This window comes from Hermetia illucens, chromosome 4 (genome assembly GCF_905115235.1).
Source record: "Hermetia illucens chromosome 4, iHerIll2.2.curated.20191125, whole genome shotgun sequence".
Taxonomy (NCBI): Eukaryota; Metazoa; Arthropoda; class Insecta; order Diptera; family Stratiomyidae; genus Hermetia; species Hermetia illucens.
In genome coordinates, this window is record NC_051852.1 from 149260184 (window position 1) to 149287477 (window position 27294).

Below are 27294 nucleotides of genomic sequence, written 5' to 3' on the forward strand. Positions count from 1 at the left end.
CATGAGTCCGCGAAGGACTTTCGGCCAATCAGCCTGACCTCATTCGTGCTGAAGACCCTAGAACGCGTCTTGGACATTCACTTAAGGACGATTATGGAGAGAACGCCTTTCTCTAAGTCCCAGCATGCCTACCTCAAAGGAAAATCCACAGAAACCGCCCTTCACGAGGTAATTGGCACGGTTGAGCGGTCGCTGCAGTACAAGCAGTATACCCTTGCTGCCTTCTTGGATATAGAAGGAGCCTTCAACAACGTCAGTACCAACGCCATCTAGGAAGCCGTGACCGGTGTTGGATTGGAGGGGTATCTCACGCATTGGATTATATCCATGCTGAGTACCAGGATAATCCAATCCGATCTGGGAGGCAACCACTTGACCAGAGCTGTGAACAGAGGCACGCCCCAGGGTGGTGCTATCTCACCGGTGCTCTGGTTAATAGTAATGGACAAAATTTTACGTACATTAGACAGCAGCGGGGTGAAGGTGGTGGCGTATGCCGACGACTTGGTGATACTAGTATCTGGGATGTTTCCTTCCATTATGAGCGACATCATGGAAGGAGCGTTGCGAAAGGTGTGCCTGTGGGCCGCAAGATGCGGACTCAGCATAAACCCAACCAAAACGCAACTGATGCTATTCACCACCAAGACAAGGATACCTGAATTCCATCTACCACGGCTGAATGAACAAAGATTGGTTCTTTCCTCTAATGTGAAGTATCTGGGTGTAATCCTGGATCCTAAGCTAAATTGGAGGTTGAACATAGAACTGAGGGTTAAGAAGGCCTGTATAGCCTTCTATGCCTGTAAGAGAACCTTTGCAAAGAAATGGGGTCTCCGGCCGAGGATGGTTCTCTGGATGTACACCGCTGTAGTGCGTCCGATCCTGACGTACGGATCTATTGTATGGTGGCAGGCTTTGAAGAAGAAATACAATAGAACGAAGCTTAATAGGATTCAAAGAACCGCGTGTGCAGGTGCTACGGGGGCTCTGCAGTCTTGCCCGGCAGATGCTCTCAATGTACTCCTGCATCTCCTCCCCCTTGACCTCCACATCAAATATGTTGCAGCGTGCAGTGCCGTCAGACTACGTGAGTCCGGATGCTGGGCAGCGAAGTCCTACGGCCACAGCAACATTCTAGATGAAATACCTCGAGAAATCTGGGCATCCCCCACGGACTATGTCACACGCAAGCTGAACTTCACGAGAAACTTTGCTGTGGACCTTCCAACCAGGGCAAAGTGGAAGACCGGCGGCGTGTTGCAAGACTACGACACGGTATTCTTTACGGACGGATCAAAGATGGCCTATGGAGTCGGCGCGGGGGTTTTCTCGAATACACACGCATTGCCGAAGCTGCGGAGAAGGAAGGGAAACCCTCATGCACTTTCTCTGCGATTGCCCGGCTCTGGCTCGAGTCAGGCTGCGGACACTGGGTAAACCATTCTTTGGGGACCTCAGTGAGATTTCTGGTTGCAGGGTCGGAGAGCTGCTTTCCTTCGTGAATGCTACGGGCTGGCTCTGAAGATCCGAGCCAGCTGGACTCCGCTTCCCTGTTCCTATAACAACAGTCACGGTCTTAGGAGATTGTGGCATCAAAACGGCGCACCAAAGCGCTAATTGGGCTCCTCGGAGCGGCCACTGATACCTACCTACCTAATGTCCATTATTACAGGGAAGAACGTCAAACTGATGTCCGACCAAATAAACAGCTTCTATTTCCCTTTTTGTCAATGATTTATATTTATTTTCCCGAATACTATTTCGGCAGCCACTTGCTGTCTTCTTGAGTGGAATAATTTCAAAATTGTCCTTAATCTAAATAGATATACAAATTATATCTTAACTAACATATCCCCTTTGTGGTATCAGTGAATACAAATATGAGTGCGCGTTACCCATATCTATATTCAACCGGTGCTTCTGAGGGTCTTTTCCAATGAAGAAACTCTCGTAAGGGTCCAATTTGTTGGGCTTCACTTCTTTTAGCAACGCAACCCTCGCCATTTGAAGGTCATGTTCTAAAATATGCCAGACGACTGCAGAACTGCCCCGTTTTATAAGCTCAGCTTTATTTAAATGTTCCCTCACCCGAGGGACAGGCAATCTTCACAAGATATCTTGTAGATGCCGCTTTTTCCCTCTTCCTTCTTCCGATCTTTTTCATTGCCTAATTGCGTTTCGAGGGTGTGAATCCTGCTCGATCCTACTGCTTCGATGACTTCTTTGGCCAAAATTCGTCGCAAAGCTGGGAACATTTACATTGAATATGTTATGCTGGCTCGTTGTGGATCCATCTTAATCCTCTTTTGTTCGAACAAAATTGTTAGACGATATCGTTCCTTCGTACCTTATATCTCCGTAATCAAATCTGGATTAGAGTTGGCCGAAATCCATTTTTTTGGGCCTGTATCCACAATGTATGAATTTTCTTTTCGAAGCCTTTCTTTAGTAAGTGGTATAGACAAAAGTCTGTGCACCATGGATCCGTAGGCGGACACTTTATGCTGATGTGAGTGGTTAGCCGTCCTGAGGACATATATAGGAAGCCATCGAATACACAATGTACCATTGCCATTGAATTTTGGCCAACTCTAATCCAGAGCTTAATTAGGTAGATGCAAGGTACGAAGGAACGAAATCGCCTAACAACTTTGTTCGAACAAGGGAGGATTAAAATGGACATACAACCAACCAGCATAACATACTCAACGGACATGTTCCCAGCTTTGCGGCGAATCTTGGGCAAAAAATCGGCATCGAAATTCTGGGATTATTTCGCTGAAGAAGGCAGCAAGTGGCTGCCGAAATACGTATTCGGGAAAATAAACAAAGATCATTGACAAAAAGGAAAGTATGTATCTGTTTATTTGTTCGGACATGAATTCTGCCAATGCAAATACGCTGGACGCTACTCGCAATACCGTCAAGCTGATGATAGGATGCGACGCCAAAGCAAGACATACATTTGAGGCCGGTCGGAAATCAACGAAATAGGCATCTTTAATTTAATTTAACACTTAATTTAATTTTTAACACAACCCCAGCTCCGAAAACTGTGATGGTTGAGAAGAGGTCTTTGTCTCCCGGTGGAGAACTAAAGAATCTCTAACCAGAGTTCCTTCTTGGTCACAGTTGGAAGCTTTCCAGTCTAAATCTCGTTGTAAAAGCCTCCCACCCTTTCAGAGACCCGAGGAAGAGCTGCTGGAGGAAGTTCGATTAATTTATCAAGAACAAAATCTCCGGTGGGCGGTGAGTGGTAACATCGGCACGACACACGAACTGAAGTCAAAGGTCGGGCTCTGGAAAAGGCATTTAAAACCGTCTTCAAAATATCGCGCCGTTCAAAATTCAGCAAAAAGTGATTGCCGCCATGGTGGAATGAAGATTTGACTTGAGGAAGCAAATATTGGCAACCATACGGGAACTGTCTGAAGAGTTATAAATCGGCCATCGAGACTAGTAAAACTCCTATCAAAACATTAAAAACACTAGCAAGTCTGCGAGACTCAGTAAGATTCTGGCCAAGCCCATTCTTTCTTAAGAAGTCGGAACGCTCCTAGAAGCAATCTTCTGGTGAGACCCTGGAGTTTCTAGCCTATACGCATTTCCTGCCAGCTTATTTGGAGGGTATGCAACCCCAATCGTATAATATCACCGAATCAGTACTAACCACAAATAAAATCAGCTGGGCTATAAAGAGCTTTTTCCCATATAAATCTCCGGATCCACTACCCACTACCCCGGTGGCATAAGTGACTGGATGCCAGTGACTGGAATACCAGTCGACTCAGCTGTGAATGAGTACCTGAGTTAAATCACTGGCAAGTGCATTGCTAACCCCATTGCGTCCTACGATGTAGTAGTTTTCTAGTGTATCGTTATGCTCTTGAATGAGGTGCTAGAATACGCTTAAGGCCCAGATCTAAGCCTCTTCGAGAATTCAGTTGCCGCGCCAACGATTACTATTACTGTTTTGGGGAGGGCAAAATACAAAAGGTGCCATCCTTGTCAAACCCGCCGAACTATTTTCCCATGCTGACAATATTGACACTATGAGAAGAACAGCCCGAGAAATGCAGTCTACTTTCATCCAGATCGAACAGGCGGCGAATCGCACGAGATTTTGGGCTGTACATTAAGGAAGTCAAAACGAAACACATGGTGGCAGCGTCAGCACCAAAAACCAAAGAACCAACAATATCAAATGGCACTGGTCAAATCAGAGCAATGAAGATAGGAGCCTTCACCTTTGACAACGTTACTTTCTCCTACCTATCTCTATCTCGTTGGTAAGTCTGACTAGGCTGATCCTAACCAATTTGCGAGGCCAGATAAAAGCAACAAGATCACTCTCAAGACTATTCAACATTAATAACGGTCTAAGACAAGGGGATGCCCTGTCATGCGTCCTCTTTAACCTCGCCCTAGAAAAAGTGATCCGCGACGCTGATGCTATTCCAAGAGGCACCATCCTCTTCAAGTCCACCCAACTACTAGCCTATGCTGACAATATTGATATTATTGGAAGAACAACCAGAGATGTACAGTCTACCTTCATCCAGATCAAGTAGGTAGCGCAAGATTTTGGCTATACATTAATGAAGGCAAAACAAAGTATATGGTGATAATGTCAGCACCAAAAACAGAACCAACAAAATCGAATCAAATCAATATAAGACTAACTTTGAGACCGTTAATAATTTCTGATAATAACTCGTAATCCGCGTATTGGCTATTCTTGGTATCAACAGAGACTACTTTAGCTTGAGTGAGGCTGATCCAGCCCGAGAAGTCTATAAGGATAATATTGATGGTAGAAAAAGAAGACGACGCAGAACCTGTCTTTGAAGGAGCGATGGATGGCGTAGACCAGGGCGGTAGATATCGAATTGGTGGACCTCGGCGCAAAACAGGGATGTCTGGAGTTCCTTAGTAAGGCAGACCTAGACCGAATACCGGTTATTGCGCCGTTGATGATGAAACACATCCATAAAATGTATTTTGGGGTCTCGATTTTATATAGGTGCTGGACAGGATGAGAAGTGAAAACGAGGAGATGGTGCGTCAGCCATCACAACATTCAGCACACTTGCGCCTGCCTGTATTTTTTCCAAGCGAGCCTAAACTATAGTAACTTTGCAATCCAACGTGACAGCGGGGAAGAACTGCGTTTTAACTAAGTCGTTGCTGCTCTCGACGCAAAGTTCGATTACCAGACTTAGCCAGATCCGCAATGGATGACCTTGTGCACACATTGTGGATGAGCTCATTGAAAACCAACACCAACCAACCAAGATATTCCCGCCACCCAAAGAGACGTCGCACTCAGCCAAGTAGCCGACGCTACCTCACACTGCATGTATTCAATCGATCCTGGTGCCAATTTTTGTGTTTTTTCTTTTTGCGGATGCTTGGAGTCCTGAGTCCGTATACACTTGGTGATGGACCGGAGCACTTGGGGAGCAACTTACTTCCTCTATTGTGGTCCACGGACTTTTGAACACGCAAGTTCAAAAAGAAAAGAAGGTGCGCCGAAAATGCGGAACCCCTTCAACTTGTATTTGGAGTCCGACTTCAGGCTCTAAAGAACTGCTCCATCCTTCTGGGTTACAGCGTTTGCTGAAAAATTGACTACGGCTGGGAGCAGTGAGCGGTTTTAGGTAAAAGTTTACGATGTCCACGAACCTTCTAAGGTCTTTGACAATCTTTGGCCTAGGAATTCTGCACTTTCAATCTTGAGAATTAAGCCGTTGAAATTGTTCGCGACCGCTCTCTCTAGCGGAAAGCATTTATCCCCACCGTCAGTGTGACGACGTTTGTCGTAAGCGCGCCATTTACTTTCCCAGTTCCGCTACGTTAGTGGTCTCGCAGGACACTTCGGCGACCACAGAGCTCACGTGCTCCTCGTAGATTCTGTTCGGGGTCGTGGGCAAAACTTCTAGAAAACCGTCGTCAGTATGCCGACGCTAGTATAGCTCCCGTTCCCTCCCAACTGTGCAATAGTCGAATTGTAGCCGCCCAGTGCTCGGCTCAATCGTATCAATTGAAATCCATACCAGTGATGCTTTCGCTGGGTTCGTGCCGCTTAAGTAGGGGAAAACAGGCAAAAAACCACACAAGGAACCCAAGCTTTTTATATTTTAATCATTGCCAAGGCATTTAGCATGAATCCTCGTCGAGCAGAGCCTCCAATTCAGCATTTCCGAAGTTTTTTAAAGTTCTTCACGCGGGCGTCCGTCAACATCTTTTTGAGGGGGATGGCTACCGCAATTTTTTAACGGAGCTAGAGAAAGGGGGGGGCTTTCCCTCTCTATCCTCTTTCCTTGAAGAGGTAGGGTTGAAAATTTGCTATGATGATATTAAAAAAACCCACTTTGAAGGTCCATACCTTTTTAAGGGGGGCGCCAAGAGTTTCCATTGGGTTTCAGGAGACAAGAAACCCCTCTTCCCTTCTCCTCACATTCTCCAGCGATGGGTTGGAAATTCAATATGTACCTGAAGTCAGAATTATCACTTATTTTAATCAATGTATCAAGCACTAGCCGAGCAGCGCTTTGCTTCATACAATGACATGAAAAAATGAGTTGATGAATGGTTCACGAAGAAGATGAAAGATTGGCGTGGTGTCCACAAATTGTTGACAAATATATAACTAGGAATAGAGATTACTTTGAATAAACCAGCCAATGTGAATGCATTCTTCCGGAATTGAAATCTTTTTGGAAAAAATCCATATTTTAAAAAACGATATTTAAAAATGGTATACCTCCTTATTCATCCCCTGTACGGGACTCTTCATAATTAACCCAGTATTGACAGGGTCAAAGCAAATAAATATTACAAAAAGAAGTTTAAATTAAGAACTGCTAACCAAATATAATGCGAAAAACAGAATGATAATCCAAATAATTTGCGGCCAGAAAATTTTTTTGTAAACAAACAAATGATAAGGAACATCATAGCTAAAGGTCGGAAGACATCAAGTCCAATTTGTGATACTGGTTTTCCCAACTTGTGCATAATCTGACGTTTTCCATATTTTCGAGGCCAGGGAACACTTCAACAACTTTAAATGTAGTTATGTAATAATTTAGCTACTTTTTTCTCATCTCCTTTTTAATTTTTCGATCTTCGAAGACTGAAAATCATTTAAGATAAGCTTAAAGAAAGCTTAGCCAGGCATTCAGGGAATTACCCAAAGATCTAGATGAGTTGACCATTGCCAGATCAGTGATTCATGATGTGCTCATTGTGGTTTACTCGAAACTGCCTCTAAAGCCGTCATCACCGATAACAGTGACAAATAACAATCCTTAGGATTTGATGACCAATATTATATCAAAACACATCATTCTGAGGGTCTAAAAAAATTAAGTAAACCTTTATATGTATCATCCATTTCTGAACTTCAAACGAAAAGAAAAATATCACCAATACTTTTGTCATACTTTTAGCCTCCACTATTCCATTATTCACCCATTAATCATTCTACAGTAATCAATCGAAAATAAGAAAAGCTGGGAAATTTGAGTAAACAATTTATTTACATGTGCCGCCCTGAAATTAGAATAATTGCTTCTAATTTCCAAGCTTAGAATTTCGTTTTATGTTTTCAAGGTATTTTCTTAGGTTTTATTTCCCACTTTTCCCACATGTGGCCATATTTCTATTCTAGCGAGCCTCGAGGAGCCTTAAAATCAGGGAATTCCTTCCACCCAAGGGTTCGCTTCAGAACTTGGCAATCTGGTCTCTTCACCGGTCGAGCTCAACCTTCTTCGCGAAAATAAGTACCCGAACGTAATGTGCATACGGGTTCATCTGTCAGTGCTCCTCAGCAGGTCTCTGGTAATGTTGCGCAGAGCTGGCTACCTCCATTGTTGTTGGCGAATCCCATACCACCTTCCACAAGAAAGAAAGATGTGATCGGTGTCGTTCGCCACCCCAAGCATAACACATAATCAGCGAATCGTGCCTTCCCTTGTGAAGGTAATATGGAAAACCTCCATGCCCGCTTACATGCTAGGTAAGGGAAATAATCAATCTTAGCATACTTTCGGATCTGCGACGGACCTAAGTTGCCGATGAGCCGCGCTGACCATCTGTCTGTTGATTCATTTTCCCTTATGGATGTTTGACGTTCCTTAGCAAGGAGACAAACGGCGATCACTTCTACGTCACTGTCACCCTCGGTCCTACAGCAGCCAAAGGTGACTCGTAACATTCATCATTTTTGTATCTGTACAAGATGCACAAACTCAAAACTTGGCGGAATAGTCTAGACCAGACCGTGTTGCACTCATAAGAAGATATTTTTGACATCAAGTGTTAAGGGAATCACTACTCGTCGAGACCAACTATTGGTGCCCCACCTTACTGAACAGCAATCACAACCTCCATGATATCCTCCCCTGCGGATCTCCCTCTCTCAAACTGAACTATGGTTTCTTGGCGGACGATATCAAGCAAACTTGGAGACTACAAAAGATCGAAGTTGTCCCAATGGTAATTTCCGCGACGGAATTCATCATTATCTATACATGGGGATGCAAAAAGCGGTCATCCTTGTGATCTGTGCTCCGAAGTCCGAAGAGTCCTGCCCAACAACAGTCTGACTTAAGGGGGTCCAGTTCAAATTCTGCTATCTAGCTAACCTGGCTATTCCCAAAATGGTGACCCCGAATTTAAAAAAGGAAAATTGCAGGGTTCAAGGTAATCGTTAAAGAAGTGGCAACGAGATAACTAGAACACACAAGACGTTTGCAGACAAGGTTATAATTGCGACGGCATTAGATTGGATGCCAAGTTTTTCCGACTTCAATCCCGATGACCCTGAGATTTTGTTTAAAATAGTAGAGGCAAACTTTGTGACGTATAACATAAAACACCCACAACATTAATATTTGCAAGTAATGGCGGCGTTGCTACTGCAATATGTCACCGAAGTCCGCTACATAGTTACAGAGTCCGTGACAGATAGCTCATATAACAGCTTACGCGAGGAATTAATAAAGCGGTTGTGTGCCAGTCAGGAGGAGAAAATGATACAATTTATGGAGGATATATATATGGGTTACAAGAAACTCTCTCACTTCCTCCGCCGCCTGCAGTGTCTCGCGATACTACAGTTCCGGAACCACTGGTGAGAAGTCTATGGTTAAGACGTCTGCCATCTCCTCTTCAATAATTATGGCGACGACGGATGGTCAGCCACTACAAACTGCACCCGACATAGCTGATAAGATCTATGTCAGACTTCCGTCAAGTATCGTAGAAACATCCTCGCCTTTAGCAAGGGAAACCAGTTTAACGCAACTAGTCCAGCAATTGTCAAGTCATCTTGCAGAGCGTGTAACTGGACGTCATCGGGAGCCGGTAAAGTTAGCAAACGGCTCCGTTTCATCATCTTCATGCTGCCTGTTAATATTCGACAAAAATACGAGAACACGGTTCCCCATAGACACAGGTTCCGATTAATGCGTTTATCCACGCTTAAAATTCCAAGGACCATATAGAAAGACATATTTCGAGCGTTTGGCTGCTAATGGAACACCAACTGCCACATACGGAATCGCTAACCTCACGCTCAACCACGGCCTTCGTCGGGATTTCCAATGGAGATTTGTTGTAGCGGACGTTTCTAAATCCATACTTGGATCAGATTTTTTTGCACATTACAGACTCCAGACTTCAGCACGGTTGTCTTCGCGATTCAACAACTCACCCGCCAAAGAGAGATGACAGAGTGTACAATCCCGACTATCACAACAATTACTGGAGGAACCCCTTATCATGATATCCTACATGAGTTTCGAGAAATTAGCCGTCCAGACGGAACTGGAAAAATGGCGTGTCACCGAACGAAGTATCAAATAGTGACAACACCAGCGCCACCGGTTGCTTTAAAATCCAGACGATTAGCTCGGAACAAGCTGAACATCGCGAAAAAAGAATTCAATACCATGATCCAGCTAGGATTAACGCGTCCATCAAATAGTCCGTGGGCTACACCGTTGCATATCCTGCCTCAAAAGAATAACGAGTGGAGACCGTCCGGAGATAATCGGAACATCCAAGATTTCGCCCAAACGCTCTGTGGTAAAAGCGTCTTTTCAATAATAGACCTGGTAAGAGCATCCAACTAGATCCTTGAAGCTGAAGAAAATATACCTAAGAATGCCATCACAGCACCGTTCGGCCTTCATGAGTTTCCATTTATGACATTCGACCTACGGAATGCGGCGCAAACGTTCCAATGATTCATCAACGAGAGTTTGAGGGTTTTGAACTTCTGCTATCTCTACATCGATTATATTTTAGCCGCTTCATCTTCGCGTGAAGAGCACGCCTGCAACTTAAGAACTCTGTTCCAAAGGTTGAAACAATATGGAGTAGTCGTGAATCCAAGCGAATGCTATTTTGAGCAACAGATCGTCTCGAAGGAGGGGACACGTCCCTTGCCAATCAAAGTCAAAGCGATTCAATCATACCCCGAACCAGCCGACGCGAAGTAGCTTACAGTATTCTTGGATATGTTAAATTTTTACAGAAAGTTCATACCCAAAGCAGCAGCAGTACAGGCACCACTCAACGAGGTTCTTCACGGCAAAATTAAAGGAAATTCACCAATAAACTGGATCAGCAAATCTTCGATTGGAGGAGTCCTCCAACAGCGGATTAATTGTTGCTGACAACCATTGGTTTTATCTTCGAGAAAGCCAGCGGAATATATGAACATCATATGCTTGAAGTAAGGGAGTTCACCATCTTCATGGATCACAAGCCATTAATCTTCGCCTTCCACAAAAAGAACGAGTGCTCATCACGTCAATTTCACCATCTAGATAATATTGGGCAGTTTACCATCGATATCCAGTGCATATCCGGTTGTGACAACGTTATCGCGGACGCATTATTGCGCATTGAGGATTTGCAATCAATTATCGCTGACAAAAAGGTTGCAGCATATCAGTCTGCGGACAAAGAACTCAAAATGTTACAACAAGGAAACACAGGGTTTCGACTGAAGCAATAACCAGGTTCCAGGGGACTGCTGCAAGCTATGTTGTGATGTATCCACGGTACCATCCCAGCTTGCATCACTTAACCATTCCGAAAAACTGTTTTCAACAGTTCACATTACTTATCCCACCCAGGAACAAACGCCACCGTTAAACCAGTAACACAGAAGAATGTTTGGCCATCTATCAAACCGATTGCCAGAATTGGACGCGTGGTTGCAATAATTTCCAGCGATCGAAAGTGACTACACCAGTTGAGACCTTTGCGCCACCATCATCTAGTTTCGAGCACGTTCATCTGGATCTTATCGTTATGCCGTATTGCGAGAGGCAACGCTACTGCCTGACGATGGTAGACCGTTTCTCATATTGGTCGGGGGTAGCACCAATCCCCGATTGAGAAACCATCACAGTTGCCAGAACGTTGCTTGACACACGAATCTCCAGGTGCGCATACCACTTCGGATCACCAGAAATCAAGGAAAACAGTTTGAATTAAGGTCGTTTCAAGAACTCAGCAACCTTATTGGTGGAACCCATATCAGAACTACAGCATACATCAATCGACTCAAATCTGCTTACGCGATGGCCGACGATATCGAAGAGAACCCGATCTCAGACCAACAACAGGAAGCCTCCTTGGCAATGCCCACTCCCGAAGGAGACATCCGAAAAATCGTTCAAGCTGAACAACCTGAAGTGGCAAACTCAACGAAATCTGGCAGAAGGGTTAGATTTCCTAATCGTTACCAGGCAGACCTTCAAAAAGTTTTCAAAGTTTTTCTTTTGTAATCATTCCGTCAGGTGCTTAACATTAACTACAAAACGCAACGTGTCAGATCAATGTCTAAAAAGTAAGGACTCTGACGCCCAACACTACTCCATAGTTTCGAAAGCACAATTAACACCAAAATCTCCGATTTCACGAAAAATCTCAGCCTGGCCCCTTAAAAAGATTGTCAACATCCAATCTATAGTAAGAAGATATAAAGTTGTATGTTGCACACGAATTGCACATAAAAGCAATCCGCTCCCGGTCATACGCCGTCAATGAAAGAATGAATTATTAAACAGACAACTCTACATTTCGAGATTTTGCACGAACTTTTAGTTATTTTAGATTCAAGTGGTTTCCACGAAAATTTATGACTACCCAATTTGGTGGTGAAAAGAATGGCAATTAGGCAGCTTTATTCGATAATAAAACATATTGAAAATATTTTCATTTCGATTGTTGGGAGAAAATTTTTTTTGGAGAATAATTTCAAATCTGCATATTTCATAATACCAATTATAAGCGAAGCGTTGACGAGAACTTTGTTGAAAAAGGAACATATTTGGGATATGTTATTGTAAGGCCGAGATGCCCTTTGGTTCTTTCAGAGAATTTTTTTCCATTTTGGTTCATTCTTGGTCTACTGTTCGCTAGATTGTTGGACAATTTCAAAATCGTATTCATTAGTCCACATCTCGATACCAGTAATAATGAGTTTGATGAATATAGGGTCTTAGCTATTTGACAAATCTCTCTTTTGCGACCTCTTCTTAATGTTTTTCTGCGAAAAATTGAAGCCTTCCGGTAGGAGTGTGACGACGACACACTCAAAACATCAACCATAACGTGTCAATTTGAATCATAATAGATGTTGAGAGCTTCTGCATGAGCCATGTATGTGCCGCAGTAGTGTATAAGTGTGACACTATATACAATCTTAAATGCTATAAAGTTTAAGTTAAAAAATTGTCTACATCTCCGCCATCAAATCCTATCATTATCTCCACGAAACTACTGAGAGTAGTCAGTCAGAAGACGTGGAGGAGTGACAATGGGTATTCTCGAACATAAAACAGAACCTCGTCATATTGGTGCTTCAGAGTGAGTGTTGGCCAAGAAAGTAATGACCAGCCCTCGTAGAAAACGATTTTTACGCACCCAGGAAAACGACCTAGAACTAGGCGAATTTAACGACAATTACTTCAACAACGGAAAATAGTTTGAACTTGGTATATTCACTCATTGAATAGGACCGGAGTCCTGAAAAAAAATTTCAAGATATAATATCAACATTCCATTGGTCTCCAAGGAGAAAATAATTGAGACATTGCCGGATGGACGCACATTTGGTCATATCTTAATCGAAAACCTGGTACGGATATAAGGCCACTTAAATTGTGATTCTTGCTCCTTCTGCTAGTAAGGATAAGGGTTCAGTGGCGAGTCATGAAAACGTACCACGCAAAACAGAGCAGGTTTGATTAGTAAGTTTAAAAGTAGGCGACAGCATAAATTGCAGAACTACCAAAGTACTTATTACATCATTACCCTAACTTGTAATCAAACAAACATGGTCAAAACTAACAGACAACTATCTATAATAATACAAAAACCGTGGGTTCTTGGTGGGGTAGTCGGGGGCCTAAACTTCAAACATACTAACCTGTTGTATGCCAATGGAAGCGATCGACCCCGCTCCTGCATGGTAGTCTCAAAAGACTTCCAGGCTAATTTGGTGATGGCGACACCACATCGGTTAAACTAACCATAAAAAGCCAACAGGGAGATAAAGACATACCATGGTGCTCTGCATATTTCCCCTATGACACAGAAGACGTTCCCAGTGGATCAGAGCTATCCAATATGCCAAAAGTAGAGGCATGGGGGTAATAGCAGGATATGATGTCAATGCTCACCTCATATGCTGAGGAAGTTCCAACATCAATGCAAGAGGATCGAGACTACTGGAGTATCTATTATAGTAGGAACCGATTTGCAGATCCTTAATTTGGGTAATGAGCCCATTTTCTTCAACGTGGTCTGGCGAGAGGTCATCGACATCACGATGGCATCTCCTGCCTGCGGCTCTGGTCAGAGGGTGGAGAGTATCAAACGATATCACACTCTCGGATCACAGACGCATTGATTTCGTAATGGGCATGAATCCACCTTCACTCACTCCTTTTCGGAATCCGCGGAAGACAGATTGGGCGGCGTATAAAATAGAATTGAGCGCCCGAGTCACTATCCCTGGAAAGCGCATCAAATCTATTGCTGGAATTGAGAAGACAACCCAGATGATCATAACTAGCATGAGAGAAACTTTCGAAGAAAGTTGTCCACTCAAGATGCCAAAGAAGGGTAAAATACCATAGTGGAGCTCGGATTTGGCAAAACAGAGGAGAACGACAAGGATGGTCTTTAATCGGGCTCTGAAGCGTGATTCAGGCGCAAGCTGGAATCGCTACAAAGAGGCACAGAAGGCTCCAAAGGAGAGCATAAGATCGGATCATCATGGAGTCGCTTTTGCGAAGAGACTAACTCTCGTGAGGCAACCTCAAAGCTAAGGCGGATTCTAATTAAAGAACGTAGCCAGAAACTGGGTTATTTACGTTTACAGAAAGGGAGGTATACCGAAAACGATGAAAAAACGGCAAACCATTTGCTTGAAGCGCACTTCCCAGGCAGCGTCCAAAATCTAATCTTGCTTATATTCCAATTACATGGCGTCATTCCCAAACCAGGGAAACCCACCTAGACAGACGCAAAAAGCTTACGATCGATCATTCTAACGTCCTTTCTACTAAAAGGACTAGAAAGACTGGTAGATCGTTTCATAAGGGATACATACATTCCTAAGTGCCACTTCACCATAGGCAAAACGCCTACCAGAAAGGCAAATCCACGGGAACAGAACTCCATGAACTTACGGAAAAAATTGAAAAGGCGATGTTCGAAAAAGAATACGCCTTAAGCGCATTCATTGACATCGAAGGTGCCTTTAATTATGCCTCATTCGCAGCAATTTGTGATGCGGCTATTGAAGCAGGATGTCTCAGGGGCTGCCCATAGGCAGGGGTTCTCTCTCGACTGTTATGGCTCTTGGTAATGGATACTCTGCTGCCGCTCTTGGAGGACAAAAAAAACTTCGCACAAGCATTTGCGGACGACCTAGTCGTAATAATTACACATACACAGTATGTGACTGCTTGAATGCAACTCGCATGAAATCCACAGTTGGTGACTCCGCAATGGACTCACGGTGGATGCTAGGAAGACGGGAACGCCAAGTGGAACAGCTATATGCTACCCACCTTAGCAGAGTCAGAAATCCAGCTGGCACAAACAGTCAAGTATTTAGGAGTACATTTCGACTCCAAGGACACACCAACATATCCAGGAACAATATCAGAAATCCTGCAGATTTCTATAGGTAAGACCTGGGGGCTTTCACCCAAACGGATATACTGGATGTATACGTCCATAATAAAACCCATTTTGATGTATGCATGCATCGTCTGGTGATCAAGACTGAACTTTGCTAACAGCAGCAAGCTGCTAACGCAGATTCAGAGACTTCGTTGCCTAAATGTTACTGGAGCAATGAGTACTACGCCGACTGCGGCACTTGAAGCTATCCTAAATTTACCTCCCATTCACTGGGAGATGCAACGGTTTACAAAATCTACAGACAGTGTCCGTAGATATCCTTAGCTTCCTCAGGTGATAGTGTAGCCTGCAATGATCAGTGAGTATTCCCACTCTGATCGAGAGGCTCTTCGTAGTGAGGTTTAAACAATCTTTCGAGCGCTTGAGCTCGTATCCCCCCATGACCACTCTAGACTATTCCATTGATGTTAAGTCCACTTAGTACATCTTTTCTTCGCTTTTTAGCATAGTAGCCATTTTCGACTGCACATTATGACTTTGGCCCGTATACCGGTGTCGCTTCTCCTTTCCTGACCAGCTAGTCCGCCGCCTCATTACCTTCTAACCCAATGTAGCCTGAAACCCAGAGCATTTTGAGCGAGCCGAGCGTGTTCAGTATGTTAAGACATGCCCATACCAGTTTCGAATTTGCCTGGTAGAACTTAAGTGCCTTAATAGACACTTGTCTGTCGTTAGAATAGCAATGTTCTGCTCCTAGTAGTTTCTTTCGAGGTTAAAGGAGGCATATTTATCTGGCATATATTGGGTTGGGGAAAAAGAAATGTCGTATTTTGTCAATAGATGGCGACACTTAAACATATCTTGTGTTGTACTTATCGCATCGGGTCATACTATACAGTGATTTGAACACGACAATCTTTGCTACAAGTGTCTCTTTGACAGTGTTGTGATCGTACTTTTCAGTGTCAAGTTATAGCGCATCAAAAATTGAGTCAAACAAGCAAGAAATTCGTCATATTTTACGTTTTTACTACCTGAGAGGTAAAAATGCAACGAAGGCGGCCGAAAAAATTAGTGACGTTTATGGGCCCGATACTGTAACGATTCTCATAGCACAGCGTTGATTCGATCGATTTCGTTCTGGTGTAGTGGATGTGGAAGATACACCCCGTACTGGTAGGCCAATCGTCGCAGAAACCGATAAAATCGTCGAAATCATCCAAGTAAACCGGCATGTGTGCATTCGCTCGATTGGCCAGGAACTGGGTATAGACCATAAAACCGTTTGGAACCATTCGCAGAAGATTGGATTCCAAAAAAAGCTGGATGTTTGGGTGGCACACGAGTTGAAGCAAAAAAATCTCTTGGACCGAATCAACGCCTGCGATGCACTGCTGAAACGGAACGAATTCGACCCATTTTTGAAGCGGATGGTGACTGGTGACGAAAAGTGGATCGAGTACGACAACCTCAAGACAAAAAGATCGTGGTTGAAGCGCAGCGAGCCGGTCCAAACCATCAGCAAGCCCGGATTGATGGCCAGGAAGGTTTTGCTGTGTGTTTGGTGGGATTGGAAGGGAATTCAGTCCTCTACTGAGAGCAACTCGACCGTTTGAAGCAGACGATTGACCGGAACCGGCCAGAATTGGTCAATAGGAATGGTGTTGTATTCCACCAGCATAACGTTCGGCCTCACAAATCTTTGATGACCCGCCAGAAGCTACGGGAGCTCGGATGGGATGTCCTATTGCACCCACCGTATAGTCCGGGCCTGGCATCAAATGATTTCCATCTCTTCCGGTCCATGCAAAACGCTCTTGGTGGCACTAAATTGGCCCCAAAAGAGGCTTGCGAAAAATTGCTGTCTGAATTTTTTGCAAATAAGGAAGGGGGGATAATGAACTCGCCTTCTAAATGGCAACAAGTTTGCGAACAAAACGGGGCATATTTGACTTAAATCGGATAATTCCAAGTATGTTAAATGGAGCGTCAAATTTCGATCACAAATACGACATTTCTTTTTTCCAAACCCAATACAATCGAATACAAATAAACAACAAATATCCACAATGGAAGCTAAAAGTTCCCTGTTCCTATTATATTTTATCTCACCTGTACCCGGAATAAAGATAAACTTTTTTCAATTCACCTGAAAGAGAAAGAAAAAAACTTGATTAAAATTTTTTTTTCTTGTAATATAAAAATTTCAATTTTTTGACAGGAACATAACTCTTTAAAGATAGTCAATTTTGGGGAACAATAGTTCTTTAAGGACGCGGTGCGACTTTCGCTTAACAGAATAATAATAATAATAGTCAATTTTGCAACAACGCTTAAATTTCACATGCCATAATAGAAAATTGTTAAGTGAAAATAAAAGAGGAAAATTGGCATTAAAAATGGAATGAGACCTTTATGATACGAAACTTTTGATCAAAAAATTTAAAAAACAAAAAAAAAATCTTAAGTAGTTTGGTATTAATATGATGGATTTCTCGCTTGAATTAGCAAATACACATGATTTGCTCTTGTCCTTGCGCATCCTTCGTAAGGTAGAATCGATATTTGTCAAACCTCAAGCATGGTTCGTCTTGCATACAGAACAAACATACACTTATTTTTCAGTGGCCTTTTTTTACCACCAACTCAATTCATAAAGCAGGCAACTACCCTTTCCACGCATCCACCACCTTCAAATTTAGAAAAATCCTAGCATTGGCGGGAAAATTGAACACCTTTTTCCCGGTGTCAAAGGTGAGAGAGATCTAACTTACTCGCAAAAAACAACAGCACCTATCATCCCCTTGAATTATGCTCGTTAGTAATGAAAGCCCTGAGGAAGTGGGTAAAAGGGAAATGTTCAACACGAGTGATAAATTATTCAATGCAGGCCTTGGTACTAAAAGCGAAGCATTTTCTCAATCTGCTTTCCACCGTTTTTTTTGTTTGAATCATAAACGTATGTATGCATGAATTCATATGTGTGTACTATTATTTCCTCCCCCTTTTGGTAAGCATTGCACTTGAATCTCCCTCTCGACGTACTGTGCATATATTTGCGAACATGAAGATGATGATGATGGCAATGGGTTTTCATCATTATGGGGTAATTTTCCGCCGATCCCTATCCTACCCATAAGTGTTTCCTTTTTCCCAACTTTTGTTCATCTAGAAATATTGCAGTTCGCAGAATGCAGGATCAGGAGAAATGTTATTTACATTTTATCAATGATTTCCCTTCAACAAACATTTTCAAATGAATCAATCATTTTTCAGTTCAGGTCTCCCACGTAGAGCTTAAGGGGATGCGCAATGCTTCTCGGCAAAAAATAAAAATCACTTTCAATGGAAGTTAAATAAATAAGAATATCTAAAATCTTAGAAGTGAAGAAAGCCCAATCAGAAATCAGATACAAGACCATTTCATATTTGTTTCAATTAAAAACTTAGTATCGCGTGGTTCATATTCAATAGGCGAATAATTCCTTTAAAGCCGTGAATCTTATCTTTCTTATTCAAAGTCGAAAATGCCAAAAAACTTCGCTGCTCCTTGAATAAACTTTGAAATTCAACTTAAACCATAAAATTAAAATTTCATAAGAATTTTGCGTCCACAATAGAATTTTCCTCCTATTAGGAGCCCGTAATATCTTTTCAAAAATAGCAGCAAAATGATTTCCATTTTTCATGGAGAAGCAACACCACATGCGGGAATTGGTTAAAGGTTTTAGGGGAAGGAGACCACTCTCAACACAGAGGGATTTATTATAGCGACTCTCGACCTTTTTCGTAAACTTTTAACAGATGAAATACGGGTTCAGTGGTATTGGGCTCTCGTGAAATTGTTCTTTGAAATAGGATACGTTATAAATCAAACGATGATACTTATCCTTATATTGGAATGTGATAAAGGGTTGAATTTCGGTTAATTTTGAATAAACTACGGATATTCAATGGGAATAGGGAAATTGATTTATTGTATTGTTCCACTTTATGGTTAAGTCGGAACAATCTATGCAAAAAATGCGTCGAAGACAGGAGTTAATATTCAAACGCTAAGAAGTTTTAGTCATAGTGCAAGTAAAGGCTCTTCTAAGATTAAATAAATAAAATATTAACCGACCTCCGATTTTCTTTTCAATGGAGAATATCAAGGTTACCTTTCTTGTCATAAAAGTCGATTAAAAGAGATAGAAATTTGTGGGCTTATGATCTGAAACTTTTGAAATCTTACTTCAATCGAAACGTCAACAGATACCTTAGATAAGGACTCACTTTATGGCTGGGTACTTTAGCTTTAGAAAATAGTTTGAATTAGGACGTAGTTTGGTAGCCGAAGTCTTACAATGAAAGATTGCGTTGGAAGATATTTTTCCTTTTTATTGGCTAAAAGTATCTAATTTATACAAATACGTACGACAGAAGATAACGTCCACGACAGACAGCAGTTAATTTTCCGTCGCAAAAAGGACAATTTCTTATTAGAATTTTTTTTTGTGAGATATTTTATGTGCATTTCGGTGTAATTTTTGTAAAGTGAAATAACATATTTAACATCCGGAAGAGTCAGCGTTAATTTTTTTTTGCAAAAAGAAAAATAATCCTCCGCTCGGCTCCCGTAATATGGTCACGTCCGCTTTGGCAAATATTAAAAAATTACATTATAGGGTCTGCGCAAGCAGGCGTCCGCTGTGTGGGGTTATAGTGGAGGTGTCCGTTTTCGATTTTCTCCACTTTTCGCGTCTTTAGTGTTTTGGATTCAGTCCGTGCGAACTGCGTACGGCCTGCGGTGTCGTGTTGTTTTTGGGGGGAAGGAAGCATTATTGCTTGAAATCTTTGTAAGACACTTCCGTGACTCATCGCGTGTCGAAGTAGTAGTTTTCGAAAAATGTCTGCGGAGCAGAAAGACACGGCTGGCCCATCAGACCCGCAGATAACAGCACTGGCCGTGTGTGTTCCCCCATTCTGCCGATCGAACCCGGAATTTTGATAAGAGGCACAATTTCAAATATCGGGAATTACAGCAGACGCGACCCGGTTTAACTACGCAGCGATGGGCCTAGATGAGGAGACCATCGTCCTCACCTCCGACATAGTCAAAGATGCCTCGTATATTAAACTCACGAGCGAATTGACCAAACGCCTGTCAGTAGGTGAGTCAGCAAAACTGGATCACTCGCTGGCAAGCTTAACATTGGGCGACCGAACCCCCAGCCAATTGCTTCATAAAATGAGGCAATTGGGCGGGAGTAAAATCGACGACGACTTGCTAAAATCACTCTGGCTGCTGCGCCTTCCGGAAGGCAGGAAGGCGGTCCTCACGTATGTTGCAGGCTCTGGCTGCCGCCACTGACAAAGTGCCCGAGGTGCACGCGCGTCCAGCATTATCTGCCATAGAGCAGCCCACCGAGGAATTGATATCATTAAAACGCGAAATGGCCGAAATGAGGCATATGTTGGCACCATCGTAGATTGGGGGATAAAGCTACAAGATGTACACTACCGTGCAACTTCGCGACTTCTACAGGAAACTAGGTCCTCGGGGGGTCCTAGCGACGGCAACCCAGAATGCACTGCCACGTCGCCTCACGATCCAAGACCCTCTCAACAGACGCAGTTACCTTGTGAATGCCGGCGCGGAGGTTTCGGTTCTTCTTATGTCCCGGAACCACCGAGTGTGGTTTGTAGCGCTCAACTTTTGTTGGGCTGTGTTTCAATGAAACGAAAGGATTGTTTTTTGATTAGGGACAATCCTATTGCGTTTATTTACAGATATCGATATTTCGGGAGGCAGTCACTCCCTTCCTCATTATTTACAAATTGTCAAAATTCTCCCTTCTGGTTCATCTATTGGTGTGTCGGTGTATCGATAGCGCCTTGTATGTATTTCCCCATCCCATGTGGCGATCACAGTCATGTGATCGCAACTACATGGCTGCACACAAATGATTTGTATCGCATACACAGCACTAACCCTAAAGCAAAAGCGTGAAATTTTTCATGCGCAAATGGTCCAAGAACGTCGAATATCTGCAATGCTTTTCTTCCAACATACAAATTTAAGCAATGCGTCGGGATACAAATCTCCTCTGTGTACTTTTCTTGCATCCAGCTGCCGCTCGACAATCGCCTTTATGAGTCACGCAAATTGGGCCTATCTAGCTTCTTCATTGCTCTTCACAGGGAATGAAGCACTGAGGAAGGGAGCAACTGGCTCCCGATATATCGATATCTGTCGCTAATCAAAAACAATCTTTTTATTTCATTGAAGGTTTGCAAGATTTTTTTAATGGAGTGAATTAAGCAAAAACCATACTCTATCCGATATAATCGAAGTTATTTCTTGGTTTGTCATTGTAATACTTCCTTTGAGGTTCGGAAGAGCGATTGCTGAAAGACTAAGGACATTCAATAGTTTCGACTATTTCCCTCATTCCGTATATGGGAAATAGAAAAATAAATTTCTAGTACTTTAAAACCAACAAAAAATGTTCTCATTGCGTCATGCTTTTCGATAGTGAGTTTCGGTTATTTGTTTTCATTGCATTACATTTATTTTTGGATGTCTGCAACGTACATCTATCAGGCAGAAGGCTCAAGACACTTCCTTGTAATACCCCACTTTGATGTTGGATTCCCGTAAGGTGAAGCTTCTTTGTTCAAAACAATGTGAACCACGAATTTTATCGGCATCCGTAGGCAGCTTTTTGTTGATTTTGTCGACGAAGCCTTCATGCCAAGTCAGTCGAATGCCTATGTAATATCAAGGAATCATCAGTACCTTCTACCTTTCAAAGCACAGCTTATCACAGAATCTAACTAATGAACTTGTTCGAAAGATCCATGGTTTCTTTTGAATCCGACCTGGTAAGAAAAGATATGTTCGCGTTTACCCAGCTTCGTGATCATCGGCAAACTAGCCAAGGCGTAAGATATATATTTTGGATGATGGCACATATTGGCAGTTCTTGGATCATTTTCGTATTATAAGGTCGAAACTGCGAGCCTTTTAGGGATCGATATAGTCTTGCGAGAATTTTAGCAATTTAGCAACTTTGAACCGAACCGGTAGGGATGTATCTTGGGCAAGCGAAAGTGGTACTTCTTCCTGCATTAGCTGTGAGTTGGGTCGAAAAATGCCTCTCAAGTATTGAACAAAGATTAAATCCTTCTCCGCATCACGCATCGCAGAGGATACTACACACACGAGGAATAAATCAAATTTCTAGGAGACACAGAATATCATTGCGTATTTATGGGGTAAGTGTGGAGTAGCTAACTATCCCGTGACCCTTATGGCTCATATATTCGTGTGGCTGTGTATTCATGGCGCCTAGATGCTTTTCTTGTATGTGTTTCCACATCCCATGTGGCAGAACATAAACAGCTGCGATCATAGCCATGAGCGTGCAACCACGTGGGGATACACTAATTCTTTGCATCACATATACGGCACTAACACCACAGTAAAAGCGCGAAATTTTTTTCACGCACAAATGATCCACGAACGAAAAATATATGCAATGTTTTTCTCCACCATACAAATTCAAGCAATGAGGCGGAAGGTGTAGTTTTCTTCCTCCTCGCCCAGCTACCGCCCGACAATCGCATTGATGAATCATTTAGGATTGAGCTTTTGAGGTTTTTCTTCATCACTCTTCAAAAGGAGTGAGTTATGAGTGGAAAAGGGATTAAGTTATCATGGAAGCATTATAAATCCATATGTTCCTTCTTTTCAATGTATGTTGTAGCACTATACTAGCTGCCGTCAGATTCTTTTTCGCCATTCACACTTCCGCTGCTATTTTTAAGATTTTGTGTGAAACGAAACCTTTCCAATATCGGTTCAATGTCTGTTTGTCCGTGTGTCTGTCTTTCCATCTGTCAGACGAGATTTACTATGAAACACTGACATTCAATCAGAATATGTAATCTGTGAAACGCTACATGTATATGGGATCATTTTGTGGTACCTTTAAGGGAAGCCCCCCATATATATGAAAGGGGGGAGCAATTTTTTTTACAGAATATGGTCATGTCGGGTACCAAACGAAAGTGTTCAATTAGTACTTTTCAAAAAAGATATTTTTTCTTACATTGAGTTAAACACAGTGGACTGAAAACTCAAAAGTGAAATAGGTATCGTTCTTAAAACGTACCCAACCACAAAAAATCTAAAATCTGAAACAAGTCGGGATACCGGAAACTGGACGCTTCGGGTATAAAGGTTTTGTACTGATCTTATATGAGAAACTCTCTATGCACGATTTTCCATACGTACATAGCTAAGAATACAAAATATTCCGTCATATTTTACCAGACTCCAGGATACACATATGTACATACATATCAACGACATAAATACTGTGTTCATTCTAAATAAACAAACATTGTCTATTAACGAATGACGATGCCTACATATGTATATATGTACATAAAACCGCAAAAATCACAGTAATGCATCGATACAAAATCTAGGCCTCAATACCAGCCATTACGATATAATATTCGAAATATTATCCATCATTAGTCACTACTTTCTTCCATCTTTCTGCCGCGGAAAAGCTTTCATCTTTTGAAGCCAAGAATGAACCGAGCCAATTTGAATTGCTTCTGAAGTGAAGCATATTCCCGTCAAAGTATTTTGCGTAGATCGAAATGGTAGTTGAAAGATCTGGACTATAAGACGGGTGAGTCGGAACTTCGTTTGATGGTAAAATATTTTGGACTTGGTGTCTGGTTGCATATTCCGGACGATTTCCAACTATAACTTTTCCTAAACGGAACGCGTGTAGAAGTCCTTCGTAATGGGTTTGACCAACCTGCCCTAAAGCGTAAGCAGGCTGCTGGAGACACTCAAAACCTCCAGCCTCGACAAGCAGGCAACCCTCGGGGATGAGCTCTTCTCTGCACACCTTTCCGTCCACGCCGTCGATGCGCGCTTGCCTCCACCTTCATCCTTTGCCCAAACAAACGGGGACCCGCTAGCCGAAGAACTAGCAGCGCTCTGTCTCGACATAGCGCAGCTTATCTTGCTGACTAGGCAGTTGATCCAGAGCCAATCCGCCGGTTTCGTCTATAAACAAAGAAGCCGCTTAAGATCAAGACAACGTCTACTGAGAGGCTGTCCCAATTCGCCAGCAACCAACCCAAGCTGGCGCAGGTATCATCAAGTATATGGTCCTCAAGCAAGAGAAATTCATAAAGTCACCTCCGATCTAGGTGGTAGAGGTTGGCGCTACAGTCTCTGTAGAAAACCAAACCATATCCACATCCACATTACAAAGCTGCCACTAGTTCAGGGGATGCAATACTGCCTAACGATCATCGACAGATACTCCGGGTGGCTGCTCGCCATCCCTCTGCCGGATCAACGAGCTGTAACTCAATGGATCTGCACTTTCGGCTCGTCGGTCCTGCTCACGCTCACTTCTGACCAAGGAACGCAATTTGAATCAGCGGTTTTCTCCGAGCTATCATAACTTTTCGACACCAGCCTGATTCGAACAACGACGTATCACCCGCAATCAAACGGGATGGTTAAGCACCTCCATCGAAAGCTCAAAACCGGACTGATGTGCAACCAAAGCCAATCTACTGCCAACAGTCCTTCTCGATCTCCGAACGGAATTTAAGGAGGACCTTCAGACATCACCAGCCGAAATGCTGTTTGGGAGCTACACGAATTCTTTTTCGTGGAAAACTTGCACCACCTCGCTAGGGCCATAAAAACCCCATCAGCAGCTAGACACATCGCGGCGAAGAAACTCCTTATTTTTAAAGATCTGCGGAATTGCTTCCACGTCTTCAAGCCCGTCGAGGCGATTCGGAAGCCACTGGAGTAGCATATACTAATCGTTTTCCCGTCGGCTCACAAAACTTCCAGAATATTGCATGAAAGTTACTTCCTTCGAAATTTTTGTATGGTATGGTATCCCCGTAGAAATTTGTAGTTTTCTCCCCGCATTCTAAATTCAGCTCGTTTTAATTTGACCCTTTCTTAAAGCTCTTCTGCATCCTTCTCCTTACTTTTGATTCATCTAAACTTCAGAGCCCCTTACAAGATTCTCGGACTTCATAAGTTCTATATTTTATTGGGTTTATGTATGTGCGGAGTAGTGATGGGTCATTTAGCCGCCTTGAACTTTTTTTAATAAGGAGGCAAAACCCGCATCATTTGCTAGAATTCAAAGAATATGAACTCTAGCCAATACTCTCTCTTATCTAAAAACTAAGCACATTCTACGAACTGGAGTGACATTGTCAGAACGGCTGCTGAAACCATATATGAATATGGTTGGCATACAAATGGGGTGCGAAAAGCATTAACTTGCACGCAAAGACCACGTTATAAGTTACCGGTCGCTCTCCATAAATAAGTCGTCCATCTTACGTACTATTTACGTTTACTGTGCAATAAAGTTAAACGACAAAGTACTCCGTTGCCCTTTACCACCATTCGTATTAGCAACCATAAACTTTTTAACTGTTGCCTGTGTAAACTATTTGTAGGTTACCACCCAGAGTGAGTCAGTCTCTTCTGCGATGCCCTTTATGTAAAAATGGCTTCAGAGCAACAGAAAAAGTTTACTCGTAACGTGAAGCCCATCCAACCATCAAGGCGCTCCCGGTCGGGTAGTGATGGTATTAAAACTATAAAATATTCATGTGGTCAGCAGTTTGGTAAGCTCCTCACGATTATGACTTATTAAGGAATGCATTAAGTGCTTACAATTTCTGTTTCACTGAGTTCCACCTGAGAACGACTGCTGTCTGGACTGGATTCACATTTCAATTGGGCACTCGCTATAGACCCCATTCCCGAAGTAGCCATATGGGGTTGTTGGATGGAGATCCTGGTTGTCCACGTTTGTTTTGTAGTACCGCCTAATGCAAATATATGTTATGTTGCTATTTCGTGTGTTTGCGGAAGCAGACGACTTTTGGGGGGAATTACAATACAATGTACTGTTCTACGGAGATAATTGATTAAGTCTCAAGGGAGCAATTATAGAAGCATCAAAACAGAAGCCAACACTTTGGCAGTCATGTTTATGATGTTTGGTTTGTTGAAGGGTATGTTTCGAAAAATGTCATTTTAATCAATGATAGATCCATGCATTTAGTCTAGACGAAATGGCTTGCACACGTTGTGAACTACCTAATTATCAAGCACCAAACTTGAAATCGAGGACTTAGAAATTGATGATGATTTATGAACCTTGTCAAGAAAGGATGCCGTCTTTTGCTACCGCTTTTCAAGGGGTAGTAATCAGCACTTGCACCAAGATGTGCTCGAAGGATTTGAAGGATTTATTTTGCAATAAATGGCAATTTAACAATGAAATGCTTGGGCGAAGAAAGGGACAAACGAGGAAATGACTCGAAGAGACTAGATTCCGGAGTGGAGTGACTAATCCTTTATTTCCACCAAAAAAGTGACCAGTTGACATGTGACTATTATAAAAGTATCTCATTACTTTGCACGTTCTATCAAATCTTCACAAAAATTCTGGAGACAAGAATCATACTGCATGCCGATAAGAGACTAGTGAATACCAAGGAGGTTTTGGGACTGGAAGATCGGCCATTGCTCAGTTATTTACGTCAAACAGGTCCTAGAAAAATGCTGGGAATTCAACATCGATGTCCATCAAATATTCGTGGACTTCAAGCAGGCATACGACAGTACTGATCGGAATGTACTATACAAAGTAATACTTGGCCTGTGAAGATCACCAAAACTGGTAAGCCTTACCAGAATGACAAAGTCCGATGCAACAGCACAGGTCATAGTCAATAATAGCCTGACAGATGCGTTTGAGAAAAATGCCTGATTAAAACAACGAGCTGGGCTGGCACCTCTACTATTCAATCTAGCTGTGGACAAAGCACGCTGCTCTATAAGTCCTGCCAAATCGTCGCATACACGATCTTTCACATCAGCAAAAGAGATTTTTATAAATCTCTATAAAATAGCAACCGAAGTTGGTCCACAAATTAATGAAAATAAAACAAAAACTATGACACAAATAAGAATAAGTCGGGAAACCGGACATTGGACATTAGGATATTGCTCTTATAGACTTTTTAGGCTGGATCATCCTC

General features: G+C 42.6%; 1 protein-coding gene across 2 annotated transcripts in view; it reads right to left on the reverse strand.

Annotated features, from left to right (window-relative positions):
• Positions 1-27294, reverse strand: part of LOC119654233 (protein unzipped) — a 337876-nt gene that overhangs the window by 46672 nt on the left and 263910 nt on the right. The window contains exon 1 of one of the 2 annotated variants that reach the window (XM_038059459.1): positions 17299-17335. The exons of the other annotated variant lie outside the window; for it this stretch is intronic. The gene's annotated coding sequence lies outside the window, so the exon portion shown is untranslated. Of the gene's footprint in view, positions 1-17298; positions 17336-27294 lie in introns of those variants that run through there. 2 annotated transcript variants of the gene reach the window in all.